This window comes from Equus przewalskii, chromosome 1, assembly GCF_037783145.1.
Source record: "Equus przewalskii isolate Varuska chromosome 1, EquPr2, whole genome shotgun sequence".
Taxonomy (NCBI): Eukaryota; Metazoa; Chordata; class Mammalia; order Perissodactyla; family Equidae; genus Equus; species Equus przewalskii.
In genome coordinates this window covers 89478312-89503671 of record NC_091831.1, presented here as the reverse complement: position 1 = coordinate 89503671, position 25360 = coordinate 89478312, and the positions used below count along the sequence as shown (strand labels likewise).

General features: G+C 48.5%; 1 long non-coding RNA gene and 1 pseudogene across 1 annotated transcript; one reads left to right on the top strand and one right to left on the bottom strand.

The window, feature by feature from the left end:
- Positions 1-98: 98 nt before the first annotated feature.
- On the top strand, positions 99-11935 carry LOC103544699 (stabilizer of axonemal microtubules 2 pseudogene; annotated as a pseudogene).
- A 6404-nt stretch (positions 11936-18339) lies between these two features.
- LOC139082974 (uncharacterized) lies at positions 18340-21008 on the bottom strand. The gene is made up of 2 exons (XR_011539389.1): positions 20901-21008; positions 18340-20419 (listed from the first exon to the last, which is right to left on the bottom strand). It is a non-coding gene; the product is annotated as an uncharacterized lncRNA (long non-coding RNA).
- Between the last annotated feature and the right edge of the window lie 4352 nt (positions 21009-25360).

The window sequence follows — 25360 nt, the reverse complement described above, 5'->3', positions numbered from 1 at the left end:
CTCCTGGAGCTGGGCTGCGCGTCCTGCCCGACAGCCGCCCGCCGCCCCCTCCCCAGCTTCGCCGCCCCCTCCCCAGCTTCGCCGCCCCCTCCCCAGCTTCGCCGCCCCCTCCCCAGCTTCGCCGCCCCCTCCCCAGCTTCGCCGCCGGCCGGGGCGGGGGCGCCCGTCCTCCCCTGTTGCATCCTCTCCGGAGGAAAGACGCGTGTGGACGGAAAGCAGTTTCCCCCAGCTGCGTGATAAACGTTGTTTACAAGTAGTAATTAGATGTCGATTAGAAGATAAATTAATATTTAGGTATGAATCCAAAACTTCTGATGTGCAAGAAAGTTAATTTTTTTCTAATCTTTAAATTAGTTTATGTCCAGTCCAAGTTCCTTTCCCATCCAGCTGTGAGGAAGTTCAGTCTTCATTATGTCGGAGGCTCCTGTTTCTTCCAGCACGTGGTGATCCAGGGAGCTGAGGCTCTGCCAGCACAGGCGTCCCCTCTAGACTGTAAAAGGTGCTGATGTTTCCCACCACGTCTCGCTGAAGCTCGCATAATCGCTTCAGGAGTGGTGCCACCTCCGCCCCTCCCCCCCCCGCCCCCCTTCAGGATAATGTTAGAGATCGAGAATCTTTAGCAAAGCTGAAAGCTACTATTGTAGGGTTCCGTTCAGCCACCTCTTGGAATCTGGCCACCACCTGGGACACTGATATAGAGTGGGGCAAAGATCCCTAGTCGTCTAAGAATCCTTTCTCCTCATCTTTTACCTCCTTCCTCCCTCTGGGGCAGTCTTTCCCTCTTTTTCAGTCCAAGACTTCCCATTCCTCTTGGGACCCTAAAAGACAACTATCTTTCATCTCCAGAGGGACACCTGATTTTGTGTCTTCCATGAATTGGTTTTTAAAAAGATGAAAACGTGTTGACTTCAGGCATTTTCTCTTTGCCCTGCCAAAAGCCCTGCAACAAGGCAACACAAAGGCCCTGACTGCCTCTTGAAATGAAGGAGCGGAAAGAACAAGGAGAACAAACTCACTACTGTTTCCATATATTGCTCTCTGTAGGAGGATCCAGTTTGTCAAGACACCTCTTCAGGGAAAGTTTGACTTGCTTCCGCTACTTTTTCGTCCTGCTGTTTGAATCTTTTTTTTTTTTTTTCTTACTACATAACTCTTTAAATATCTGTTTCACTATATCAGTCAAAGCAACTGTTCTGCCACACGCCCAGCTGGGTGAGCAGTGTGGGATAGGTTGTTAAGAGACTGAAGAAAAGCCCTGGAGACAGCAAATGAGGCATATAGGTTTACTGGGGAGTTACAGGGAAGGTCCAGTGGCAGCCCGCTGGACAGGCAATGTGCATCTGCTGCCGCCCCCTGAGAGAATCGTGCTTAAGTAGGCAGAGAGACAAAGGCTGCGTGTTTGCCAAGGGGGACTGTCCCTGTATGACCTGCATTCCAAGGACCAGAGCGCCCCCCCCCCCCCAGGGCCTCCATGTTCCCTCAGACTGTGAAGGTCTCTGTGCTAAGTCTCCCACGAGAAAGCAGCCGGGTTGGCGAAGCCCAGGACTGAGCATCATGAGTGCTGGTGCAAAGCCAAGACAAGGAGCCTCAAGGACACGTGGTTTTAAAGGGGCACGCCAGCTACTGCAACTACCCATGTCATGACATATTTTCTCTGCAGTGTGTAGATACAATTGTGCGTGTGAATTAAGTGATAGAGCTACATTATATTGGGAAACAGAGTTGCGGGATGCTAGGAAAACTGAGACTTGGTAACAACCAACTTTCTTTGCAAACCTGTTCTGAATGGTTGGGTGAGATTTAGAGGAGGGAGGAGACAGAGGGAGATGTTTCGAAGGCTAGGAAATCAGTTGACTTGTCTGTGCCTCAAGTTCCTCATGGCAGATAAAAAGAGCATATTTCTTCTTCCTTTCCTAGGATCTACTGAAATAAAGTTATAGAAACTGAGATAGAAATAAACCTATGTTGTTAAGTAGAATGGGCAGAGGACTAACTAGGAAATGAAATTTCAACAGATTTTTGGAATATAAAAAGATGAAGGGACACTGACAGATAAAACCAAAATAGATATATTGAAGGAAATATTCCGAAGCACATCTGGGAGTCTGTCTGCCAAACGCCTTGAGAGAGACTCGGTTCTAAGTGCACAGGTTCAGTGGAGGATGGAAGGGTAGGGTGTGTACAGAAGGAAGAATTTGAGGTCTAAATCCAAAACACCTGCACTGGTTGGCCTCCCATGTCCTGCAGTCTGCCCCCACCATGTGAAGCACAGGCAGCTGACACTCACCCCTGAGGGCAGGGAGGAACAATGCTTCTTTACAACATTAAATTGCTTGTCTGGCCCACCCGGTGGCGCAGCGGTTAAGTGCACACATTCCGCTTTGGTGACCTGGGGTTCGCCAGTCCTGATCCCGGGTGCGGACATGGCACCGCTCAGCCAGCCATGCTGTGGTAGGGGTCCTACACATAAAGTAGCGGAAGATGGGCACAACGTTAGCTCAGGGCCAATCTTCCTCAGAAAAAAGAGGAGATTAGTAGGAGTTAGCTCAGGGCTAATCTTCCTCAAAAAAAAAAAGTAAATAAATTGCTTGTCTAGGGAAAGTTAGGACTCCAGTTGTGGAAACCTGCCGTGAAGAAAGCGGACTCACTAAAATAGATGGTGCGATCGGGTGAACGTCTTCAGCGCATGAGGAATTAAAGGCACTAGAAACTTGAGGAAAATTAAAGGTTACACAATAAAGTTATGGTTCAGAAATGAAGTAAAGTAAAATTTAGAATGATTTTTAAGTATTGATAAGTGATAACATGAAGGAAATGTAGTTTCCTTAATCTTGACGCTGGGAACCTTTTGCTTTGAGCGCTCTTCGGGCCATGGTGTTGACCCCATGGAACAGAAAAGGTGCTCCCTGCACTCATTGAGCGCCTAGCAGTAGACAATATGTCGTAGTCATGGTAAAGTAAACAGAACACTAGGGTCACAACTTTTCAGAAGAACCTGGGTTCAAAGCATGGCAACTTGGTTTTGAAGGATAAAATCTAAACTTGTAATATATAATAAAAAGGTATAGCTGGCAGAAAGTCAGGTGTGAAAGGGAGGGGGAAATTGGAGAAAAATAATTAGGAGCTAATACTTTGCTCCATCATTTTACAAAGTGAGAAAGTCAGAGAAAAGTATTTCAGAGCTGATATCCTCATCTTGCAAAGCGGGATGTCCACAAATGCAGTCTGAAGTTGATGGAATCAAAAAAGAGGTCTAAGTGTATTATTTAAAGATACAAATGTAATCAAGGTATATGTAATGAAAATCCCTTTCATTCAGACCTTTGCTCAAATATAATGAAAGATCCTCTCAGTCAGATCTTTGCTCAAATGTCATGCTATCTAAAATTGCAACCCTCCTGCCCCACCCCACACTCTGTGCCACTTACCTGCTTCATTTTACTCCACTGCACTTAACCATTATGTGACGTGCTGTGTATTTTTCTGATATGTTTGTTCATTGGCTCTCCCTTCCTCCCCTAGTAGGATGTTAGCTCAAGGAGGGGAAGGAATTTTTTGCCCTTTCTTTCTTGTTACTGTGTCCCCAATACCTTTCCATAGTTGTTGGTCCTTAAATACTTGCTGCAGGGATGAATAAAGGAATGAATGACCATATCTCAGTAGGAAGTGAGTGGAGTGGTATAAATTAAATCTTTGTCTAGTATGTTAGGATTTGAAAGTTAGTAATTCAAGCTGATAAATCAAGATGTTCAGAGCCATAAACAAGTGTTACAGATGCAGCCTCCGGAAAAACTAGGAAGCAGAGCTGGGAAGAAGTTGCCTCCGGGGGTTGGAAACTGCCCAGGAGGCTTTGCTTTTCTGTACCAGCTCTTCAGCACGACTTGATCTGTTACAATGTGAATGTGTATAAAACACAAACACCGAGAGGTCCCAAAGCTTTGAGTTGATTCTTGTAGCTCAGTGCACTGTTCAGAACCTGCTTGCCTGACCTGTGTACCGCTCCCGTGTTTCCGGGAGACCATGGGGCCCTAAACCACCTCAGCGCTTTCCGGAGCCTCAGCGGACCCTCCGGAGTCTCAGCTCCCTTGACTGGATTTTCTCGGCAGCCCGTGACACCGCCTCTTCACTCTTGCCGGCACTGCAGTTCTTCGCGCTGGCCAGCAGCCCCCAAGCACAGCGCTCATTTCTCTGACCTTCTTCCTGGGGCTCAGTGAGTCTAGATTTCTTAGCTGGTTCCGATTCCTTTACAGAGCATGTTCATCTTCTTGGGGTCCCTAAAGGATGCCAGACCTGAGAAACTGACCTTATGTTTCGGAATTGCGGGATTTTACTTTTTTCTGTTTGTTTTGTTAAGAGCTTTATCTTCTTTTTTTCTGATTATGAAGTAAATATACATGAGGCATGGTATAAAAATTCCACTATAAAAATCTATAGTAAAAATTCCTCATAATTCTATTCCCCACAGATAACAATTGTTCTTTAAGACTTGTTTTACATCCACAATCTTTACAAAGAGAGAGCGCGTACTGCACACGCTATTCTACAGCCCATGTGCTCACTTTATCGTCTCTCTGTCTTCCAGCCGCCGTGCATAAGGATCAACCTCCTTCTGTTTAACAGTTGCATGCTCTTAGCTTATCTGATGTCCTGGTCACGCTTCTTAGTTGTGGACATGAAGGAGTTTAGGCATGGAGTAGTATATATAGCTCACAGAATTGTTGGAAGAATGGAAGAAAAGTTTCAAGATAAGCCTTCCGGAAAAATGCCCCAAAGTTTCACCGCAGGTCTAGGCTGCCAAGGGAGGCGCTGCCATTGCCACAATTAGGAAACCAGCAGAGCCGGGCGGACCCCTCGTCCCCGTCGGGACAGGACGGCCCCCTGTGACCGGGACGCGGCTGCTGGCCCCGCCGACCCCGCCTCCCGCGGTCCTGCAGCCTTGCGGGGGGGCGCTGCCTCCGCCACAGGGAACTGCAGAGCCGGGCGGACCCCGCGCCCCCCACGGGTCAGGACGCGGGACGCTGCTGCTGGCCCCACGCCCCGCGCCTCCCGCCGTCCTGCAGCCGTGCGAGGGGCGCTGCCCTCCCGGTGGCTCCGAGTCAGCCTCCCGCGAGCACGTGGATGAGGGAGCCCGGGCGGTCCACTTGCCGGCCGTCCCGCCTCTGCGGTGGGAGGAGACGCCGGTGTCGGCAGAGCCAGGCGGGAGTGTCCACCCGGTGAGGGTGCACCGCGGTTTGTTCACGGCGTTTGTAAACACCACTGCAGAGTGAGCAGAAGGGGTTTTGTTTGCGTTTTTTGGTAAAGCTGCTCTTAAAGTTAGCGACGCTGAGTTTATGGAAGGTCTGATTAAAATGCAGTTATCACACAGCATGTTCTGCAGGTGGAAATGATCTTTCGTTTGTTCATGTTTGCTCAGGCGACATCGTTGTCCCCATGGAATCACAAGGATTTATGAAAATGCTGGCCTGTCTTGCCCCACAACTGAATATTTGGAAAAATACCCTCCGTATGGCAGTGCTCTTCCACCTCAGAGTCTTAAGCCCAAGCAGGAATTTCGAGCAGGCAGCGGTAAAATGGAAGGAATGACAACATTTAAGTAAATATTGAGAAACTGTTTGCTTTACTTATTTTTCTCCCAACTCTTCTGGTCTTAATAATTTTTTTAACCCTATAAATTGAACTATTTAGTTGATTTAAGTTGAACCAATCCAAGAAGCAATAAACTAGTTGAGTCACAACCTGAGAAAAATAGAAAGGTGAGAATTAAGTTAGAATGGCAAAAAGTGAAAAGGAAAAAGGGAAATAAGTTTTATTGATTTTTTTACCTCCTAAAATCTTTCGTATTTATCTGCTCTTCCACCATTGCCGCTACCTGGAGGAATGCGGGAGCTTCCTAATTGTTAGATCTGTATCTACCCTAGTTTTTGTCCCTGATCTATTTTCTGTACTTTTGAGCCTGCCGAGATGATCTTCTTAAAATGCACGTCTGATCCTGTCGCCTTCCTGCTTAAAATATTCTTATACTTTCCCATTGTATTTGATAGACACCAAAATCCCTTCGTGGTTCGGTCCCTCCGCACTTCTCTACCTTATCCTCACTGCAGTGCCCTTTGCACTCTTACGCTTACATCCCATGGACATTTTTCCCTTCTTGAAATGACCAGGTTTCCCTTGCCACAGAGCCTTCCAAGGTGCTGTTTGCCCGCCCGGAATTCTCCCTTCCTCTCACCCTAGTTAATTCCCATCAGGCTATAGATCTCGACTCCATTACCCTCTGAGAAACCTGCTCCGACCCCTCGCCCAGCCTCCAGGCTAGGTGGAAGTCCCTGTGAGCTCTCAGAGCATCATCCCATTCTTACCGTTAGATTAGTCTCAGCATCTGTGAGGGCAGGAGCCACGTCTGTTCTTACCTCCGAGCTCCCTTCCCAGGAGCCCAGTACCACCAGCGAGCACGTGGTGGACTTGGTGTCCACTCAGTGAGAGGTAGATGAGGGTCCCTGAGCCTGGACCCTTCCTGTGGATGGAGCTTTCTGACCTCTCTCTGTCTCTGTCAGTTGAGCGGGTTAATTCTTTTCTTTATTCTGTTGCTGTGCACACTGTATTCAAGGCACAGTCTTAGGTATTAAGTATAACAATATCCATAAAAACAGGTTCCTGCTTTCAAGGAACTCAGACATCAGATTTCCATAATTTGGGGTTTTAACAGTGTGCTGTAACATCTTATTTAGTGTTAGCGATTTTCATTTCTTTTCAGAAAGAGCCCACTCTGCCTCCCTAGCGGGGGGGACCCTCAGACTTCTAGTCCAGTGCTTCTGCCTTTGACACCCGGGCAGCCCTTGCGGTGACAGTCCCCTGAGGTTCCATCGCTTCTGTGGGTGTGTGCCTCTTCCACAAATCGGAAGACTTCCCACGTTCGTCAGACTTTGGTGTGCTTTAGAATCATCTAGAAGGGTGAAAATCACAGATTCCAGAGCGCCACTAAGGTAGTCAGTAGATAATGGAATGGTCCCAGGAATCTGCATTTCCAACCAGCTTTGCTGGTGACTCTGTTGCCACAGACTCAGAGCAGTGGGTCAGGGACCGGACTGTTCACTGGGCACGACGTGGGGCGTGGAGAGGGGCTTCGCCCTGCTTCTGTCTATAGTCTCGTGGGAATGACAGTCCAAAATGAAAATCAGATAGCTAAACAAGGTACTTATGGATTATAGTAAATGAGATGAGGAAATAGAACAATTCGCTGAGATAGAGCAAAGGGGAATAGTTGCTCCTTTTACTTCGGCTTAACTTCTTTCTTCCGGAGGCCTTAATGATTCATAATGGAGATTTGAAATAAATTTCACAATAGTTGTATTTATTGAATAAAGATTTTGTGTTTAACCAGTTCTAAGTGTTAAAATTGGGAAAACGTAACCTGCCATATTTTTCTTTGGAAAGGCAATTGCTTTTCAACTCTGGGTTTTCTCAGTCAACTTGTTCAGATAGACTTTAATAGTTAAAAAAAAAAAAAAATAGAAAGAAAGAAGAAAAAGATGGGGCCAGCCCTGTGGCATAGTGGTTAAGTTCACGCAGTCCGCTTTGGCAGCCCAGGGTTCTCAGGTTCAGATGCCGGACGCAGACCTACACACTGCTCATTGAGCCATGCTGTGGTGGAGTCCCACATACAAAATAGAAGAACATTGCCACAGATGTTAGCTTAAGGCCAATCTTCCTCACAAAAAAAAAAGAAAGAAAGAAAGAAAAAGAAAAAGAAATGTCCCAACTCCCAAAAGTCCAAATGTGCAATAAAACTAAAATTTCCATTTCTTAAATAATCATCTCTCCACTTAGTACAATGCTGGATCTCTTCTTTCTCCTCAGGGTTTGGAACTCTGGCTTGACTCCCTTGTGTTGACTGTGCTGACTAGGCAGCAGAAAGCTGGTTTATCTGTACAAACAAACAGCAACGTGTATTCTCTACTTTATGTAATCCAGGAAGAGGCAGTGTGGAGAGCAGGTCTGGACGTGACCCCTCATGGCATTACAGTCATGGTGTGGTGGATTGACTGCCAGAGTGGCAGAAGTCAGCCCAGAGAGCATGATCTGGACGTGTCATGTGCTTTGGGATGTGTCAGATGAGTAAGAGAGTGTCCACCCTTTACTGCTTCTCCCTAGAAAGCCGCTGTGTGTTTGGAGGCATCCTTTCTAATGCTTAACTAGTCTAGTAGAGATGCTGAGACTTTGGAGCTTTCTCTCTGTGCCCGGGTCTCCCGCTCCCTGACTGTGTTTAGCCTGCTCCCCTCCAGGTGATAGTGGGAAGAGCAGAGAGCCCTCGGGTGTCTTGAGAAGCAGAGATGTGTGGTTTCTGCTGCCATTCCTCCACTGAACAATGTCTGTTAAGCATTTGTAAGTGTGAGGCCCTGTGCCAGGAACCTGGGGTGCAGCGGTGTCGAAACGGTCCTGAGCTCTGTGCTCACGGACGTCGCAGTCTAGTGAACAGGGCAGTCAGAAACCTCACTCAGAATAAGTGTAAAGTTACAACAGTGATAAAATCTAGAAGGAGCCAAACCGGAAGCTATGTGAAGCAGTTGACTGGGCGAGTGGGTGAGGAGGTGCATTCCAGGAGGAGAGCTGCACATAGTGGGAAGGAGTGGAGGGGGAGACTCTGACAGGGCGCTGAGCAGACGAGGCGCAGTGTGGACTCGTCGAGTCAGGAAGACTCTACTGGGGGAAGGGAGACCAGTGGAGCACCTGCCACGTGGACTGGCATGACAGAGGAATCTGCGAGTCCCAGGTGCTGGGCCAGTTTTCCTTGAGGGATGCTGGCTGAGTTTGGGAGCACGGTGGGAGAGGAGACTGGACCAGAAAGGTCCTAGAGAAGTATCCCGCAGTCTCACTTGGGAGTAGATGCTTAGCAGATGAAGTCCCCCTAGAACGAGGGCTCTGCCACAAACAGCCTGCAGGTCGTGTCCTAGAGACGTCTGACACTGGAGGAAGACTGCGTCTGCCTGAAGGTGCCACAATGAACAGAGGCATGTTCTCAAGAGGAGAGTCAGTGCTCTGCAGTTTCCCAGAATGGATATTCACACTAACATCCGCTCTCAAACCTTGTCCTTCAGTCTAAAATTCTTCCTGTTTGAAAAGCAAACCTGGTTTACAAGGGATAAATATTCTCTTCTACTTGTGAAATAAACTGCTTTTCCTCTCAGTCATCTTGTCAGCAAGGGCTCTCCCTGCATGTCCGTGTGGAGCTGCAGACTTTCCGTAGTACCTGTGGTCTCCTCTTAGTTACTGACAAATAGTGTCACAGTTTTACATTTTAGGCTGTAAACAGTGGAGCCTCCTTCGTGGGCCTCGAGGGGAAGCGGGCTCGTGTAAGGCTGCACATGGACCAGAAGTGGAAAGCCGTCAGGCACACGCTCAGAGAGGAGCCCCTCCCTGCGTCTCTGCCCGGAGCGCGTGCTTTCTCCCGCAGCGTCCTTGCTTCCCTCTGCACCCTGCTCCGACCACCCTCTGCCCGCCAGCCTCCCCCCCAATCGTTCCTGTCTCCCTGCAAGTCTGCTTGGTGTCTTCAGCTCACTGTGGCTCTCCATTCTGCTTCGTGGATCCTTTTAGAGTCTTCTCCCGCTTTTATCCGCCCATGTATTTTCAAATTAGGTTCACGAGAACAGGAAATGCACTTGCCCCAGCCCGTCTCTTCCTGCCAGGCTGTCTCATGGGTCTCTGCCAGCCTAAGGAGCGCCTGCTCCTGGAGCAGCTTCCACTCCCGTCCAGATGTCAGTAGCTTGAGGTGGGAGCAATCATTTGGTCCAAAACTTGGCCATCTTGGCAGAAATGTCCATGGATGAGGAATTTTTCTCTTCAAAGGAAGTATCCACATAATAAACATTTGAGTTTTGGCCTTTCCAGTAAACACTGCATGGACTCTAGACTAATGCTTTATGTGGTATAACTTCTGTCATTTATAAATTGACTTTTGGTATTTAGAAATACATACTTATGGGTGAAGTCAATTCTGTAGTATTTCTCAGCTTTCTGCCTTTGTCATCTAGAAATAGAAGAACCTAGATAACCCGCAGCTGAAGTGCAGGCCCTTCAGTTTTCCGTCGTGGTCTCGGCAAGCTGCAGGAGCAGAGTTAAGGCATTTGATGCATCCAGACTGAGCTCTGATGCTCACTTCTGAACTCTACTCACAGCTTCTGACGCTGTTGAGAGCGTCACTCCACGCTCCTGGCCTCAGTGGCCCTCTATGTTTTGTGAATGCTTTGAACCCACTTCCTGAGGAGGAAAAGTCAGAGCCAGTGACCTTTCTGGGATAGTATGAGTTACCTGTCCTGCAGGCTTCCTAGAGAGAATGGTGCTGAAATTCTCTCTCCTTTGAGCACTCCCTCCAAAGCAAGGAATGATGCCCACGTCACTTTCACCCACACATCATGGCCCTGATTTTATGTGAGCCCCTAGAGTCTATGGTTTACTTCAGCACTCAGATGTTCCATTCCCTTCTTCTGTAATCGGATGAATCTGCAATTGCAAAATTGTATGCCTTCAAGTGAGGATATAAGAAGAGGAAGGTGGGAATGAGGCAAAAAACAAATCTGAGGTGAATCAGAGAAGCTTCAGACTTGACTGGTGGTCAGGTTTCTAAAGGAAATGGAAGGGTGTATGGCAATAAGAGAACTCAGTCATGATTTTTAAAAGATGGTTGTTTTCTTCAGTATTTAAAGATGCTCTTTTTTAAAAAAAATTATTTTCAAGATGATTGTAGAGCTTGGGACATTCAGAAAACTGAACTTTATAAACCAGAACAAACTTACTCTCCCCCTGCTGTGAAATTTGGAAATTCAACCACATTTCAGGACGACTATGTTCCGCAGGAGATAAAGCCCAGGCAGAGCTTTAGACCCAGCTCTGTGGTCAAACGCTCCACATGCCCTTTTGATGGTGACACCAGTCATCGCCTTGACTATGTGCCTTACCAGCTAGAAGTCAAGTCCGCAAGGCCGAGAGAAGTTTACAAGCCAACCAGCCAACCCTTTGAGGTTCTCACAACGCACCGACGTGACTTTCAGGGTCTGGCTGGTGAAACTGCGAAAATCTGCAGACCTGCACACACCAGAGTGACCCAAAGAGCTCATTTCAAAGGAAGCACTGAATTCCGTGAAAGTTTCCAGCCGTGGGAAATCCTGCCCCCTGAGGTCAGGAAAGTGCAGGAGTACGTTCCTCCTGCAGGTGCGATGCAGTCAGACAGCACGAGCCACCTCGACTACGTTCCCCATCAGGCCACGCGCGTCCTTCCCATCAGGCCGCTGTCCCATCGGAGGAGGAACAGTGATCCCTTCCAAGGGAAGAGCACCATGAAGGAAGACTTTCCCGCATGGGAGAGTCGTCACCAAGGCCCCGTCAAGCAGCAGCCGCAGATTCCTGCCCCGTCTGGAAGGTTCGAGGGTTTGAGCACTTTCAGGTGTCACTATGTGCCTCATGAACTGGTTCCAACGGAGAGCTGCAGACCTTTACAAGTTCCTGTTAAGAGTTCTGCTCCGTTTGATGACGTAACCATGTACTCCACAGAGTACGTGCCAAAGAGACGGGAGATCTGCCCTGCCAGCTGTCCTTCGCCTCCGGGCTACGTCTTCGAGCACACGGACTCCCGAGGTCATCAGTTCTTCCGCAAGGTCACTCCCGTGGTAAAGGCCTTCTGATCACCAAATCATATTGAAAGGAAGCTGACTCACAGCGGGTGGGTTTTCCAAAGGCAAGACCAACTTTTTATAGTAGGAAAAAAATTATGAGAGCTAACAAGAATCAGTTTTTAAATTTTTTTTGTTTTTGAGGAAGATTAGCCCTGAGCTAACATCTGCCGCCAGTCTTCCTCTTTTTGCTGAGGAAGACTGGCACTGAGCTAACATCCGTGCCCATCTTCCTCTACTTTATATGTGGGACGCCTGCCACAGCATGACCTGACAAGTGGTGCATAGGTCTGCACCCAGGACCCGAACTGATGAACCCTGGGCCACAGAAGCGTAATGTGAGAACTTAACCGCTGTGCCACCAGGCCAGCCTCAAGTTTTTAAATTTTTAAACAAGAAAATTGGAAAATTTTTTATAGGAAATCAGGATCTTAAGATTCATTTTGTATTGATATTTTTACCAAGATTTTTCTTTAATGTGCATTTCTGAAAGTTGAATGAGGTACATTCCCCTCTGAATTATTTTAATGCCCAATATACTGTTTGGTAGCTTGTCCCCAATCTGTTGTCCTTTCTCCTTGTGTTTATAATTAGGCCAATTCTGTGGTTATTGACATGCCGGTTGTCATTTATCAAGGCGTGAGCACTGTCTAGCACACCCTTGAAAATGATACAGTCCCTCTTCCAGGACCAGAGTGCTCATCTCCCCAGGCTTCCGAGTGTCCGCGTGGTGCCCGGCCGGCGTCTGGTGGTGGAGGTGGCCGCGCTGCATTCACGTCCTAACCACAGCAGTTCGTGTCTGTGCTGCCCTGGGCAAGTGGCTGCTGTCTCTGAGCCTCCGTGTCTTCGTTTGCAAAAGGATGTCTGCTCTGCCCGCCTCCCAGAAATTTTGTTTTGAGCATCAGGCCCTCTGACACGTTGTGATCCATAAAGTAAAAGCGCTCAGCAAACGTCAGGGGCTGTTGGTAAGTCATTCAGTCTCTCTTTGCCCCTGGTTCCTCCTTTTCCTGTTAGGGTCATTGCCACTCAGTCCTCACTCTCTGGCCTGTAGCAAGGACTGTAAACCCCTGAACTCGCTCCGAGCTCAGGAGCAGCTCGACCGCTGAGAAGAGTCCTGCCCTTGCGAGCCTCACGCCCGGAGAGGCTGGTGCGGGGCCCCCGTGGCTTGAGCGACAGTTTCCAGAGGGGAAAGAGCGCTGCCTGCAGTGGTTTTCAGCATGGTGACGGTTCTGACGACATCCTCAGGGGACCTCGGTTAATTAATTATTAATTAACCTAATTAATTATGGCACCCAGAGCCACAGCTCAGAAGCCCCAGGCTTGGGATGGGGAGGATTGTCCTCCTGCAGCCTGGAGATGAGGGACAGGAGGGAGGGAAGGGACGAGGCCAGCAGGCGAGCTGGAGAGAGCCACGTGTGGGAACGCTGAGAATCGCCCAAGAAACTCGACTCTTTGGGTGGTTTTTCTTTAAAAATGATTGATTATGATAGAATATGATTTATTTTATCAGGAAGTTTAGTCTTTTGTAGCTTTAGAATTGTTTCAAAGTATATACTTAATTGACAATAAATCCAATATTTGGTTAAAATAATTTGAAAGTAGTTTCTTCTTATTTACATTTGTATTTATTAGTGAAAATTATGGATATGTAGAATTTTATATCTCTATGCAACATTAATAAAGCGTCAATAAAGGAATAAATTTTCATGAAATCATTTCTGCGCCAAATTTTCTCTAGAAAAGAGAGCTTTTTAATAAAGTCTTGTCTCGGTTAACCTGTATGTAATTAGATATTCCTACCGTTTTAACAGAGAACATATGCACTCAAATGAAAAGTCAGGGAATACTACAGTGCTGTCATCCTGGCCCATGCTCTGATGCTGGGGGTTCAGATCCCTCTGTGATCCAGTGGGGGGTCTCCTCCCTGGACAAAGGTCACCATAACAAGACACCTCCTAGGGTTTCCTGGGCAGTTTGCCCTGAGCGGAGGACACTGAGATGGGTAACAGTGTCTCCCCACCATCTAACACTCAGTGTAGCAGGTGTGGACATAGCAGCACAGAGTGTATGTGAACCGTTTAGCCTGGGAGTGCAGGAAAGGCTTGCTCAAGGAGAAGACAGTGGAGCTCAGTCCTGAGAGGTAGGTAGGAACTTGCCAGATCAAGGAAAGTGGGAAGGTGGGAACAGCATGAGCACAGGTGCAGAGGGATCTGTATCTCTGTGCAAGAGTTAAAGAGACTCCAAGACACAGTGGGGAAAGCTAGCAACCCGATTCGTCCGTCGGCTCCCTAGGTCTCTGAATAATATTCAGGAACACACACACACTCACACAACATTTTAGCAGCACTGGAAACTGGTAACATTATTTAACAGGCTGCCAGATTCAGAGGGAATTTCCACTAAGCCAAACTGGGATGAGTCTGATGAAGAAAGGACAGTTCAGAGAGAAAAGGTGATAGCAGGTTTCCACCCCACCCCACCCCATCTCCCCGTCTCCCTGCATAGCCTTGTTGTGGGAATAACACTACAGACTCAGAAATCAGAAGGAAAGGCTTCATGGTTTATGAAAGCTGCACAGACAAAGCTGAGGTGACCCAGTAAGCCGTGGGCTGTGGGTGACGATGACGTGTTGATGTGGTTCACAGGTAGTAACGCAGGTGCCCTCTGGCGCAGGCTGTCAAGATATATATATATATAAAGAACTTTTAAAACTCAACAATAGAAAAAAATGGGTAAAAGATCTAAAGAGATACTTCACCAAAGAATATATACGATGGTGTGTTAGTTTGCTAAAGCCGCTGTAACACAGTACCACAAACCGGCTGGCTTAAACCACAGAAATTTACCGTGTCCCAGTTCTGGAGGCTACAAGTCCCAGTCAGTGTGTCGGCAGAACTGGTTCCATCTGAGGGCTGTGACGGGGATCTGTTCTGCTCCCCTCTCCCAGCTTCTGCGGGTCTGCTAGCCATCTTCGGAGTCCCCTGGCTTGTGGATCTCTGCCTTCATCTTCACATGGCTTTCTCCCTATGTGCATGTATCTGGTCCAAATATCCCCTTTTATAAGAACACCAGCCATACTGGTACTCACAGACATGGAACTCTCACCAATGTCACCCACCCTGATGACCTCATCTTAACTTGATCATCTGCAAAGACCCTATTTCCAAATAAAGTCACATTCTGGGAGTCAGAAACTTTGGGGAGGACACAATTCAACCCATAAAAGATGGCAAATAAGCACATGAAAAGATACTCAACATCATTAGTCATTAGGGAAATGCAAATTAAAACTACAATGAGATACCTCTACACACCTGTTAGAATGGCTACCAAAGAAAATAACACATACAAAAACCTGACAATACTAAGTATTGGCAAGGATTCGGAGCACCTGGAGTGCTCATCTGTTGTTGGTGGAACCATAAAATGGTACCGCCACTTTATTCACAATCACCTAACTGGAAACAACGCAGCTGTCTTTTGACTGGAAGAATGATGCTCATCTATAGCATATCCACGCAAAGCCCATTCAAGGAACGAACTATCGCCCAACATCACGAATGAGTCTTAAACGTGTTCTGGTGAGTGAAGGAAGCCGGACTTCAAAGCCCGCATATTGTATGATCCCACTTACGTGAAATTCTGGAAAAGAGAATATTATAGGGACAGAAAATAGATCAGTGGTTGCCAGGGGGAGGGGTGGGGGCACCGCAAAGAGGCAGGACCAGGGAATTGGGGGGCGAGGGAGCTATTATGTGAGACAGTGGGGTGGTAGATAAACAACTCTCTAAATGGAACCGAAAGCACGGAGTCAGTTAGCCATCGCCCAGGAGGTGGGGAGAACCCAAAAAGGAAGCAGACTGTGACACACAACGACACAAAGGAATCACCTAACCGCTCTGCAGTGGGGAGAAAGGAGACAACCTCAGCAACTTTGGGGAAGTGTCCTGACCGGATGCTGTACGGCTGGAGACCAGAAGAACTCTATACGAACACTGTTCTCTAGTTGGTAATTCTTTTTCTCTCACAGGGGTATGTGTTAGCAATTCTGAAATTACTTTCTGTGTATACTAAGGTCAAACCAAGAAAATAGATTGTTGATAATGACAGCCAGGCTTCTCACTGTCAGAGAAACAAGTTACAAATAAGAAAAAGGTGTAGACAGATTACAATGATGACCTATTGCGCTGGATCGGCACCTGAGGTTTCAGTATGAACACATAGGTACAGAAATAAAGGTAGATGTGTGTGTGGGTGCTTTCATGGGTTAGTATATATATAATAAACCTAAAAAAAACCCAAATAGCCAAAGCTGGGACGATTTGAGCAACAAGATAATGACAGTGTTGGATTTTAACCCAAACAAAATTATATATATCCTAAAGTCCATATCGACATAAGTCAATAAATAAATAAGTAGGGGAGAAGGGACAACTCTTTCTTACACTATTCCCATTAGCAAAAGTAGAAGGAATGAAGAAAATAGAAAGTCACCATTAGAACATCACCAGCACCAGCCGTAGCGGATCCTAAAATCAGGGGACAATACTTTAAGGAGAAGCGGAATATTTGCACAGTCTCAAAGTATTTCCTCTAAAATATTTATTAATTGCAAAGAGGAAAATCGTAACTTTATTAAAAAGAAACCTGGCAGAAACCACCTCAACCAAGGATCAAGGTAATCTCACCAGCAATAGGACACATTGACATCATGTTCCCCCCGATACTGCACACTGAGAAGGGCAATAATGCAGACCTCACTCCAATCACGAGACAACGGCAGATGACCCCAAACTGGGAGACATCCTACAAAAGCTCTAGCCAGAGTCGTGGTCAAAAGTGTCAGTCGTGAAAGACAAGAAAAGGCTGAGGAAGCGCCACAGACGGGAGGAGACCAAAGAGGCGGGACAACTAAATGCCCTATGGGGTCCTGGATGAGAAGCCGGGGCAGAAAAATGGACAATCATGGGAAAATGGTGCACTCCCAATGAAGTCTGTAGTTTAGTTAATGGTAGTACACCAGCGTCAGTGTCTTGGTTTTTTTGGTTGTTGTTGTTTGTTTCTTTGTTTTTGAGGAAGATTAGCCCTGAGCTAACATCTGCCAATCCTCCCCTTTTTGCTGAGGAAGACTGGTCCTGAGCTAACATCCATGCCCATCTTCCTCCACTTTATATGTGGGACGTCTGCCACAGCATGGCTTGACAAGCAGTGCCACGTCCGCACCCGGGATCCAGACCAGCAAACCCTGGGCTGCCGAAGGGGAGCGTGTGAACTTAACTGCTGTGCCACCGGGCCGGCCCCACCACTGTCTTGCTTTTGATCGTTATGGCTGCATAAGGTGTTAACCTTAGAGGACGTCAGGTGCAGGGTGCTGCTTTGTAACACTTCTGTAGGTCTTAAGTTATCTCATGTAAAAAGTTCAAAAAATAGATAAACCTGCTCAGCCTGGTGCACTAGGTTTATCTTTTCAACTCCCTAGCCAACCATCCATCCGTCAATTTATTTAAAACTTTTGAGGTCATTCAACACACCTGACAACATGTTAGATGCTGGGGACTAGAAACAGATGGGAGATAAACCCTGCCTCGGCAGAGCTCACAGCTCAGGGACGGGCTGTGGGACGTTGGGCGAGGCTTGCGAAGGGAATGACCCTGAGCGGAGGGGCTGTCCCAGAACCTCTGCAAAACTGGTGGGGCCGTGGGATCAAATCTGCCCTGGTTAAACCTTCTCTCTCTGCACTTCAGAATGGAGGCTTGTCGCAAACTCCTCCCGTCCTTGTTTATTACATAGAAATGCGTGGGGATAATCTCCCTATATTTTCTCAGAATGATTTTCTCACTTTTTCTTTTTTTCTTTTTTTTTGAGGAAGGTTAACCCTGAGCGAACTGCTGGCAATCCTCCTCTTTTTGCTGAGGAAGACTGGCCCTGAGCTAACATCCATGCCCATCTTGCTCTACTTTATATGTGGGACGCCTACCACAGCATGGCTTTTGCCAAGCGGTGCCTTGTCTGCACCTGGGATCCAAACCGGCAAACCCCGGGCCTCTGAAGTGGAACGTGTGCACTTAACCACTGCGCCACTGGGCCATCCCCTCTCACGTTTTTCCTAGTTGATGTGTAAGAGAGTGAGAATTTGGGTATTTATGTCATCACACTACATGAGAGAGGACCCAAGTCTGATCCTAGTGCTTAGATGGTTAAATCTGGATTTTGCAGCGTCCTTGCCTAGTTACTGAAGATTACAAAAAAATTTCAAACTGCCAAGAAAACAGAGGGGATTTCCTAGAAAAATTTCTCTTGCTATGAATGAAGTTGCTAACCCCTCCTCTCTCTCCTGATGATGCTCTCCACTCCTTGTCACTTATGTCAGCCTTAGTAAAAAAAAAAAAAGAGAAAGAGAAAGACAGAGAGAAAGGAAAGCAGGAAAGAAGGAAGGAAGGCAGGAAGGCAGAAAGGAAGAGGAAGAGAGAAGAAAGCACGCTTTTGAGAGAGCTGAGTGTCCGGTTGCTCACCTCCCGTGTGGCTCGGCCTCATGAGGTTGACATCGTCTCACAAGTTACTGTAAGATGATTGACTTTTGTCTTCAGTAAATGACCCTGGAGACTCTAAGGAGGCAGCCAAGGTGACAATACCCAAGGCCACCAACATCAGACAAAGAAGCCACCCACATTCACAAGGATGCCGCTGAATAATCAAAGTAAATTTATTTCTGAATTACTGAAGGATCATGAAAGAGAAACATTAACTCTTATGTTACAGAAATAGTAGTAAAATACAGTACACAGGAATGTCATTTGAATAATAACAAGAAAAAGTACAATAGCAAATGAAAAACAGCAAGTTTTAACTTTAAATACAAAGGTGAAGCAATTTATTAAGAAATTTTGTTAATAAGAAAAATTTATGTCCCATGTCTTTATTACATACTGTACAAAATAAAATATTGCACCTTTAAGTTATATAATAAATATATACAAAGAGTATTTTACAAATGATCTTTCTTTTAATTTACAAACCTCACCAACCAAGTGTGACTGATGACTCACACCCACGGGCTGGTGTGTGCCGTTCATGTCCCCGCCCGCCCAGACACCAGACCCTCTGCGTACAGTAGTGCTCACCCCAGTGTCAGCGAGGCTGGAGTCAGAACAGGAGACCTGGGGCTCGGAGGGTGGCTGAGACTCGGCACGCTCGTCCGCAGATGCATCCAAAGCCGCACGCGCTGCTCAGTGCTGGTGACCGGGGACGCGGTCCAGCACCACCTCCTTCAGGGAGCTTTGTGGCCAACAGACTGTAGGCAGCGTGCGGCCCAGCGCTGGGACGCGGGAGGAGGACGTATGACCACCTGTTGGGGTCGTGTGCCGTCTGAAGCTGTCACTGGTAGAATGCAAGGGCAAGAGCCCACGACCACGTCAGCCTCAGAGCTTAGGATTTAATGCGAGCCCCAGACTGCTTCAGCAGCAACATTCACCCCAGACTTAACCTCTGCCCCGACCGTAACACCAGCGCTGGCCCCAATCTACACCCAGCCCGACTGACCTAACCTGGCCCTGACCCTAACCCTAACCCTAAACCTAACCCTAACCCGATAGCCAACTCTAGCCTCAACCCTAACTGAACTTCCGTTCTCACTAACCGAATCCTAATCCTGAACTTGTCACCCAATCCTAACTCTCACCCCCAGTCCTAACTGCAACTTCCAGCCTGACCCTAATTCACTTCGGATTTACTGAAAAATCAGTTCAAATCAAAACAATTATTTACTATAAACAATTCTTTTTAGCTATCAGGTTTCATATTTACTTTCTTATAATTTTTCCAAAATAAAAATCCTTAGGAATACTATTTTATGCATAAATTAGGTCTAATAGGGCTTTGATTTTGTGTTTGTGTGCAAGAGAATAGTGCTTACAAAAACTTTTCATTCACAGCTCTTAAAAGAAAGCTTTGAATAGACTCCAAAATCAGTAGAAAAGGTTAACTTTCCCTCTCCTGTGGTTTCCAGGGCGCCTCCTTTGGTCACAGATCGATTTCCGTAGTTGTGAAAATGGCAGCAACATCTACTCTGCGTTTTCTCCCATGGGTTCCCTCAGAGCAAGGACAGGCGCCACCCGCCACGTCCCTGGACCAGTCAGTGTCACAAGCCTGTCCAGAGTGACTGTCTCTTTCACAGACGGAACTCAAGGATCCATGAAAACGCCGTTAGTGCCAACACCGTCACAACTACTGGCTGGAGCTTCTGAAGCGTAGATGCCTCGTGAGCCTGTCGAAACCCTAAACCTTGAGGGGGGAAGTCAGCTGCTGTGTGTCCCCAGGTCTTCAGGACGCCCTCTCTGTAGGAGGCTACAAGCCACAGGAAGCAGCAGCACTTGACAAGGCACTGGCCCCCTCGTGCTTCCCCATCACAAGGACGTGGTGAGGGCCCACGCGCCCCGGCATTTTTGTTAGTCCTTGAGCACATCATGGAAAGAGTCGGAATTAACAGCCGGCCGCGGGAAAATGATGCTGCAAGAGCTGAACGCTGGTGATGTTGCATCCACCTCCCATCGCAGAATCTAGAGTTTGGAAGAAATGCACGTTTCTGAGCATGAGGAAAAGAGCTTTTACATTTTTCTTTTATCTTCACAGCAGCATCAGGACCCCTCCAAAGGTTTATCCTTCTTGACATGACCGGCAGCACCTCCGTCTGTAGACGCCTAGCGAACACAAATTGAGATGCTTCACAAACATGCAGCGGTGTGTGGCGTCTGTGCAGTCTCCTGCAGAAAATAAAATAATAATAACATATATCTCCACTCATCACACAGGTCATCAGAGACCTAGCTGAAAGAACCCTGTGACTTCCTGACAAGCGTAACCTGAGGTCACAGGGTGAAGCGAGGAAACCGGGCTCTGAGCAGGGCCACGGCCTTGCGCCCCAGCCAGAGGGCGCCGACTCCCTTCTCGGCTGGCGACGCCTCTGCCTTCCCCGGGACCCCACGGCCTCGGGCCAGGCCGCTCCTGCAGGTGCTGGGGTAGCGGTGTCAGCTTCGGGAGGGTCAGGACCCCTGGAAAGCTTAAGAAAGCTGGGGGCCTGCTCCCTAGAGAAATGCGTTTATGATGAAATCTGACACCCAACTCAGGACCTTCGCCCCCGCGCAGTCCCACCCTCGGACCCCCAGGCCCGGCGGAGGAGGCTCCCAGGCAGGTGGGAGGCCGTGTGGAAGCACAACCCGGGGCGCGGACACCCCTCGAATCCACCTGTCTCTCCTCTAAGGAACACTGGGCTGCGCCCGCATCCAGGCGGCTAATCTGGCGGCCCGGCCAGCGCGTCCGTTCCGAACGGCCCTCGGGCGCGCGGGGCTGGCGGGACGGGCTGCGGGCGGCCGTGGTCCCCGCGAGGGGTACGTACTGTCACAGGGGGGCCCGAAGCAGCGCCGCCGGGACGCGGGGCTTCTCTCCCTGCGCGCAGCGCCTCGCGGCCACCGGGGCGCAGCTCCGCGCGCGGATGCAGTCGACCCTCCGGGACCGGGACCGGGAGCCGCAGGCCGCGGGGCAGGGCCGCCAGGGGCCCGGGCGCCAGCACGCGTCACAGGCCCCCGCCGAGCAGCCCCTCCCAACGGCGGGCCTGAAAGGAGAAGCACAAAACAGGAAGGCAGCGGCGTCACTTGCTGCTGGGATCCAGCTTCCACACACTAAACGTGTGACAGTTAGGACCCTACTCGTCAGGACGCTGACTGCCCTTGTTCACGGCTGACTAGCAACGTGGTGGGGCAATCGCGGCCGCAACAGAGGCGAGCGAGCCTGCGAGTCCACGACTCCCAGAGCCAGGGCCAGGCGCACCCCTAGAGGATGCGGTGTCCCCATGAGCTGGAGCAGATCAACTCAGCCAAGGAGGAGGACCCACAGTGAATCACTTCACATCTGTGAACAAACTTTAAGTTTCGAATGTAGGAGCACTTGAAACCTCTTCTGGCACGAGCACGAGTTTGTGCACCAGCATGAGTTTGTGCACGAGCATGAGTTTGTGCACCAGCATGCGTTTGTGTACGAGCATGCGTTTATGCACGAGCATGCGTTTTGGCACCAGCGTGAGTTTGTGCACGAGCATGCGTTTGTGCACGAGCACGAGTTTGTGCACGAGTATGAGTTTGTGCACGAGCACGAGTTTGTGCACGAGTTTGTGCACGAGCATGGGTTTGTGCATGAACATGAGTGTGTGCATGAGCAGGTCCGTCCACCAGAGAAGGGCTCCTTCGTCTTCTTTAGGCCACACCATGGATCACAGCCAGAGCCTACAAGACCCTCTCTGAAGTAGGGGCCTGTCTCTGGTTTCCTTCCCCTTTAAAACAGATCAGAAAGTTAATGCCCTCTGATGGTTGAAAACATACGTACTGTGAAGGGTGGAGCCCCTGATGGGACCCACTTTGGAGCGTCTGCCCTTGTTCCTGGGGCAGGGCTCCCGGAACACACATTTGTACTCCAGGAGAAGGTGTCCTCACCCAGAGGTGACAGGCAGAGGCCGTCACTGAGCTGGTTCAGTAACCCTCTTCCTCCCAGGAATCTGGGGGTTGCTGAACAAGATGCCTAAAGCTGAAGGCTGGAGCAGTAGTGCCCATGTTCTGCTGTTTGCGCCAGAGAAGGAGAAGAGTAATATTTAAGAAGAGAGAAGAATGAAGCAGAAACGCACAGAGTTGCAGAGCTGGGAGGAGAGAAGTGTCCTGATGCCTTCTGATTTCTTGGTTACAGTTCTTCCTGAGGTCTGACTGCACCCTCCCTCTGGGTTCTTGAAACATTTTTGCATTCCTATAAAAGGCTCCTCTTGAGACATATCGTCTATAAGGAGTGTTGAAACACCGCTGGAAATGTAACAAGATGGAGAATATTGTGACACCCGAACTGTCTAGAATTACACATAGTTGGAAACAATACTTTGAGTGGCCAGTAGGGGGAGACTCCATCAAAGGGTTTCCTTTAGTACCGTCGCACCAAAGGTGTACAGGATTTATAGGGGATGGGGAGGGTGTCCTCTTCACTGCAGGGCTTTCGTTTTCCCCACTGGGTGTGCATCTTTGGGGCCAAAAGTCAAGTTGCTCTGGACAACAGGGCAGAGACTGAGCACTCCTCAGCCAGCTTCCTATGCACAGATCAGCTTTTCTACAGAAAAAGTTTGAGGATGCAAAGAACACTCAAAACTTATGTTTAAAAGGATATCAGGGGCTGGCCCTGTGACCGAGTGGTTAAGTTTGCACACTCTGCATCTGCAGCCCAGGGTTTTGCTGCTTTGGATCCTGGGCGTGGACCTAGCACCGCTCATCAGGCCATGCTGAGGCAGCGTCCCACACAGCACAACCAGAGGGACCTACAAGTAGAACATACAACTATGTACTGGGGGCTGTGGGGAGAAGGAGAAGAAGAAGAAGAAAAAAAAAAAAAGATTGGCAACAGATGTTAGCTCAGGGCCAATCTTTAAAAAAAAAAAGGATACCAAATTGTTAGGCACCGATGTAGAGTGGTCCTGTCTTATTAATAAATCTCTGGCCCTCTTTGCATAAATCATTCCAAGTTGATTTCTGTCATTTCCTGCCCAAAGGACCTTAACTAATTCAGTCCCTTCTTCTGTTTTCTTCTGTTTTGATAGAAGGTGGAGCCAATGGGAAGTCAGAAGGAACCACTGAGTTTCCTAAATATGAAAGATGAGGAGGCTTAGGGAGCTAGAGACCATCATAGAAGCTGAAGCCCAAGACAGCTCAGACTGGTCATTGAGGACCTAGTAAAAGACACGAGGTCAGTCCAGCAGAGGGCATCACTTCCTCCTGGCCAGGGACAGGACTGGGGATGGGGACGCCAGAGCCAGAGGGACACAGTCTGGGCACTGGCACTATGCACACCATGGGGCTCATGTGTTTTCTACAGGAAAGTCGATTCGGCAGTGGAAATCTTGAAGTAACCCTGTTTCTACTGGTCTTTCTCAGTTTCTGGCTCCAGTCCCACCTCCAATAGGCCGTGTTGACATCAGGCAGATGGAACCACTGACTCTGTGGGGCCGCAGATTCCAATCCTGGCTGGTTATCAGGGGCAAGCGGGCAGCTCTAAGAAGAGGTAGATCACCAGGCTCCGCTCCAGAAGATTCTGATTCAGTAAGTCCAAGTAGAGGCCCAAGAATCTTTATTTTTAAGAAACTTCCCAGCTAATCCTGACTCTTGGCTAAGGTCAGGAATCACTGCCTTGGGGAACAGACTCTTTGTGTCCTAAGGCCTTTCCTCAGGTCCTCAGGGCGTCTTCTTGCCATAAGTGTGGGCTAGCCCCACCTGGGTAATTCCCACTCCCTCTGTCACCCTGTCCAATGGAAGCGCCATGCCTACCCTTCCCAGGGCCTGGAGAGGAGGCTGCTGGACAGCCTCTCACCACTGAGCCTCTGCCCATGGCCATGAATGATGCAATTCCCTCTGAAACACCCCCTGACGTTTATGAGGCCCTACTATGGCAGGGGCTGGGGTCGGAGTGGGGGGGGGTTCCTCCAGCCTCTCACCACTGAGCCTCTGCCTGTGACCATCAATGACGCGATTCCCTCTGAAGCGCCCTCTGATGTTTATGAGGCCCTACTATGGCAGGGGCTGGGGTCGGCGGGGGGGGGGGGGTCCTCCAACCTGTCCATCGCTCCCTCTCCACACATTGTGAAGGGACCCCGAGGACCTTACCTACTTCAGCGAGCCCACAGGCAGCATGCAAGTCAGCAGAACTGGTCTGTGGGAAAAATGGACCAAAAGACTGCCCAAGAAACCCACGGTAGCTCTCTAGACAAACTCAGTCCTTCCTCGTGAACCACAAGGTATTTGAGGAAAATTGACAGCATGGAAGAAAAGCACCAGGATATAAAAACAAACAGCCACCCCAGAGGGAACAGAAATGGTGGAGAAAATGAAAGGCAGCTAGACTCTTTCCTCTCAGCTCTAGGAGCTTTTCTTCTATTATGTCTGAAAACTTTCCAGCCTTTCGTTTCATTTCTGTGTCTCTTTTTCTAAAACTGCTCTTAATCAGACGTTGACCCTCCTGATAGACCCCTCCATGCCTTCTCCCTTCTCCATTATTTCCGTCTCTTGTTTTGCTGCTTTTAGCAGGAACGTGCACGGCACATCCGAGGAACTGAGAGAAGGACAGTGTGGCTGGGACACGAGGCTGTGCAGGGAGGCAGGACTCGACTGTGCAGTGTTCCACGGGGCACGTTAGGGATCGGGGTCAATCTTCTTCCTAAGACCAAGCGAAGCCTCTAAAGTGATACTAACCCAGCAGGGAGACGGGGTGTCGGGGTGGGGTGATCAGATCTGCGTTCTGGGGAGGTTACTCTGGTTGTGGTGTGGAGACTGGCTTGGAAAGGAGCACAGGTGTTCGGAGACCAGGTGGATGGCCTGGCCAAGGGTAATGGTGGTAGAGACGGAAAAAAGTGGATGGGCTTGAGAAAAATTACACAGAGCTAAAAGGCATATAAAAAATAATCAGAAAAGTACAAATTACAATAAGATATAATTTTTCATCCATCAGATTGGTAAAATTTTTAAGACTGAAAACCTATTAATGTTGATGAAAAAGAGGGGACTCTCATACATTGTTGGTTGAGACATTTTGGTGGTAATTTAGCAATATCAAAATGAATATGCCTGTCAATTCAATTCCATATCTAAAATCTGTCCTATAAGAATATTACCTTTTGTGCATAAAGA